Below are 4,658 nucleotides of genomic sequence, written 5' to 3' on the forward strand. Positions count from 1 at the left end.
CGTCGTCTTTGCAGTCGCTACGGCTTCAACCCATTTGGTGAAGTAGTCAACGGTGACAATCAAGAACTTTCTTCCACCGGATGCCGTTGGAAATGGCCCTAGTAGATCCATCCCCCACTGTGCGAAAGGAAGGGGATTAAGTACCGGCTGCAGGTCTCGGGATGGCGCATGTATCACCGGAGCATGCATTTGTGGTTGTTGCACTTTTTGGTTTTGGCTCTGGAATCCGCAAGCATGGTGGGCCAGAAGTAGCCGGCTCGGAGAGCTTTGTGGGCTAGTGTTCTTGCCCCCATGTGATGGCCGCAGATGCCTTCGTGAATTTCTGTCAGTATTAGCTAAGCGTCGGCTGGACCGACGCACTTCAAGAGTGGCCTCGTCACGGACCTCCTGTACAATTCCCCTTCAAACACCAAGTACCTTACTGCGATCCTCTTTATCTTCTGCGAGAGACTGCGGTCCTCCGGTAGTTCATTTGTCAATTTGTATTTCATTATCGGAGTCATCCACGTCGTCTCGGTCTCTACGTTACCCACCATGCCGACGGCCTCAGTAATGCTCTTGGCATTCCTGATGTCCACCAGCACGGTTCGGCTGACATTCTTGATGGTTGAACTGGCGAGCTTTGAGAGAGCGTCGGCTCGGTTGTTCTCAGACCTGGGAATGCATTGTATCTGAAAAGATTTCAACTTTGAGGTGTCAGCTTTTACCCTTTCCAGGTATCTTACCATTCCGTCGTCTCGAGTCTCGTACTCTCCTCTGATTTGATTAGCCACTAAAAGTGAATCTGTTTTCAAAATGATGTGCTCCGCCCCTGCAGCCCTAGCTAGCTCGACTCCGGTTATCACCGCCTCGTATTCGGATTCGTTGTTTGAGGTCGAGAGGGTAAATTTCAAGGCGTGCTCGAACACGTCCCCGTTTGGGCTGGTGATAAGGATGCCAGCTCCTGAGCTGTTCGCCGTGGGGGGCCCGTCAGTAGTTATTTCCCATACGCCGGGATGCGGCTCTTCTTGGTCGGTCGGGGTTCCTTCAACCATGCCGACGTTGGTATTCATCGGGTCGCCCTCCTGCTGCAAGGATGGGCTCTTCCCCTTCTCTGACCTCTTTGCCACTTTGAGGGATTGCATGTTGCACCCTCTGGCGGATATCTGGGTGTTGACCACCTCGTCCTTCTCGTCCTTGGAGACGAGCTTATGCGCTTCCCCCCGGTCCGAGACATACATCAATGTCAGAGCCCGGATGGACATTACTGCATCGGCCTCACTCAGGGTGACTCGGCCTATGAGAACGTTGTGGGCAGACGAGCCGTCAATGACCACGAACTCAGACATAACATTCTTGGCCGCACTTCCCTCGCCGAACCTCACCGGCAGCCTGATTGACCCAAGGGGTACCAGGCCGGCCCAGAAAAAAGCCTGTACAACGGGTTGGTGCAGGGGCTCAAGTCTTCAACCTTCAGACCGAGGTTGAGAAAGCATTCGCTGTACATAATGTTTGTGTAGGCGCCTATGTCAATCAGGCACCTTTTCACCAGGTGGTTGGCTATGTCCAAGTGGACTACGAGTGGGTCGCTGTGAGGGGCGATGACTCCCTCGTAGTCCTTCTTTCCAATAGTCATGTCGGGGATGTTGGAAGCGGGGACCGCTGTTTTGGGCACAAAGTTGATGGCCTGATACAGCTCGTTCAGGTGCCGTTTGTGCCCATGAGCGGACCCACCGTTCTCGTTGCCCCCGATGACAACATGGATCACTCCTATCCGTTCAAAGACGGATTTCTTATTTGAACCGCCGGCATCAATCTTTTGGCCTTTTGCAACATACTTGCCGAGGTTCCCCTTCCGGATCAGTTCCTCAATGGCATTCTTCAGATGCCGGTAGTTGTCAGTAAGGTGACCGGTGTGGCCGTGGTACTCACAGTACTGGCTCGTGTCACCGTCACTTCTCGGCCTGGGGGGCCTTTCCCACTTCTGACCCTCGTTCTTGCTCAGGGCGAAGACCTCGGCGGCAGACACGACCATGGGGGTGTGATCATTATACCGCTTCTGGCGGTTCGTTCCCGAACTCCCCCCGGCGTCCGCCGAGTTCTGTTTCCTGGTGGACCTGTCAGACCGTGACCTATTATTGTCACGGCGTCTTTCATCCGGGTTATCCTCCCGGCGGCTTTTTCTTTCTGAGTGCTCGGCCTCGCTGGGGCCTACCCAGGTTTTGTGGTAGTCCTCCACTTTTATGGCTTGATCGGCCATCTTCCTGGGGGACTCCAGGTTCAGGCCGCCGCACTTGATGAGCTCATTCTTTAGGTCCCCTCTTGGGAGGCCTTTCATCAGCGCGAAGGCCGCCAGTTCGCTGTTCAGCTCACGAATCTGCTGAACCTTGGCGTCGAACCTCTTCACATAACTTCGGAGAGACTCGCCTCCCTCCTGTCTGATAGTCAGGAGGTCCGAGGTCTCAACGGCCCTCCTCTTGTTGCAAGAATACTGGGCTAGGAATGTGTCCTTTAGGTCGGCGTAATAAAGACACCGACCCGTCGGGTAGCCCCTTGTACCAACTTTGTGCCATCCCATGCAGTGTCGTTGGGAAGACTCGGCACCAAACCTCATCGGGTTGCTCCCATACCGACATGTGAGACTCGTAAGCCTCTACGTGGTCGGTTGGGTCGCCTTCTCCTTTGTATGCTATGGGTGGCAACTTCAGCTTAGTCGGCACCGGGGTATCTAGGACGTAGGCGCTGAGGGGTTGTCTGACCACGTATCGAACGATACGCGGTGATCGGCTCCTCACATCCCTAGTCCGGCTCCTCTCCCCGTGGCGGGAAGGGCTTCTTCTCCGACTCTGGTGAGTCGGGCTTCTTCTCCAACTCTGGTGAGTCGGACTCCTTCTCCGACTCTGGCGAGTCGGACTTCTTTCACTCCTCTGGGGAATGCCTCGTCGGTGCTGCGACGACGCCGTCCTCCCGCGAGTGCGGGAAGGACTCAGGTCTACCACTAGCATTCTGGGCTCCCCCGGCGTCTTGACAGGGCCAGCTTCCTCCAGTGCTCCGTTCAAGTCTCTTGGAGTCACATTCTGGGCCCTGGTCTCCTGGACGGGTTCCGCCGCTCTTGTCGGTGTGACAGTGTGAGCCGGCGTACTACCAATTATGTCCAGGAGTAGCTTCAGTTTCGCTGCATCAACCACATGTCCCATGATGGTGACCTGGTTGGCGGGCAGCGGCGTATCTGGTATTATTGGCATCCCGTACTCCGGTTGAATTACCCGGCCGGTGGAGGGCTGCGCAACTCCGGAATTGTGGATGGTATCATCTTGGTAGAACTCGGTTTCGTCAGTCACGAATACCTCTTGTTGTTTCGACATCCTCTTAGCTTTTTGGGCGGGTTTTTGTTTTTGTGTTTTTTTTTTTTTTTTTTTTGTTTGGGAATGAACGTGACTAGCTTCTAGTATCTTTCCCCACATACGGCGCCAATTGTTCCGGGTGTAATTCCGGAGCAGTTATTTGTTACCACCCGTGCTTGTAGAATGACGTCTTTGGTTGAATCCTCCTTGCGGTCTCCTGAAACGATGAACAAACTGAGGGCTCGGCTTTGGACCGAGCGATCTCACTCCGACGCTCAAGTCAGTAAACTTAGGGAGATAAGTGGTTGTTACTTGGCGAAGTATATATTGTAGAGAGATAAGGAAGATATTACCAGATGAATAGTGATTCTTAGGTTAAATTGTGGATCTCCTCCTCAATGAGAGTTGAGGAGTATTTATAGACTTTCACCTTTTGTCACGTAGTGGCCAAGTGGCTAGCATGTGGAAAGACTGATCTACCCCTCGGCCGAGGGACCCATGGCAGGCCGGCGGGCCCTGTTGACTCACCGCCGAGGGGTCTTGGATATGAGTTCGCGGATGTGTGCCTCGGCTGGCTAGTTGCCCCAGCCGGGACCCAAGAGACAGGCCGACAGGCTGCGTCGGTTAGGCTGTCTAAGCCGTTGACTTGTTGTGGATATCTTTGACCTTGCTCAATATGTTGACTGGTCAGCGGGTGCAGAATATGCCCCATCACATATAAATTCAAAATTTCCGTCACAAAAAATCAAATTTACACTCTTAAAATGTTACATTTACACTCGTAAAACATCAAATTTACACTTGTAAAATGTTAAAATTATATAAATTCAAAATTTTCGTCACAAACAATCAAATTTACACTCTAAAAATGTTACATTTACACTCGTAAAACATCACATTTACACTTGTAAAATGTTAAAATTATATAAATTCAAAATTTCCGTCACAAAAAATCAAATTTACACTCTTAGAATGTTACATTTACACTCGTAAAACATCACATTTATACTTGTAAAACTCATACAACATTACATTTACACTTCTGAAATCTGAAACTCAAAACTGATTAATTAGCGGCTAGAGAGAGAAAGAAAAAAATTAATTAGTGTATAGAAATTTGATTAGTGGTAATTTTTTTTTGGTAATTTTCAATCTCAACCACCCATCTCAATCCAACCATCCACATATTTTACCTTTTCTTTTTAATAGCCCTTAATCAAATTCATCTCAACCATCCAATGAGTCCATCCAATGGCCCTTAGAAGGACTTATGGACTCAATTGGGAAGGATGACTCATTAGAACTCCTCTCTCTCTCTCTCTCTCTCTCTCTCAC

Source organism: Silene latifolia, chromosome 11, assembly GCF_048544455.1.
Source record: "Silene latifolia isolate original U9 population chromosome 11, ASM4854445v1, whole genome shotgun sequence".
In the NCBI taxonomy this organism is placed as follows: domain Eukaryota; kingdom Viridiplantae; phylum Streptophyta; class Magnoliopsida; order Caryophyllales; family Caryophyllaceae; genus Silene; species Silene latifolia.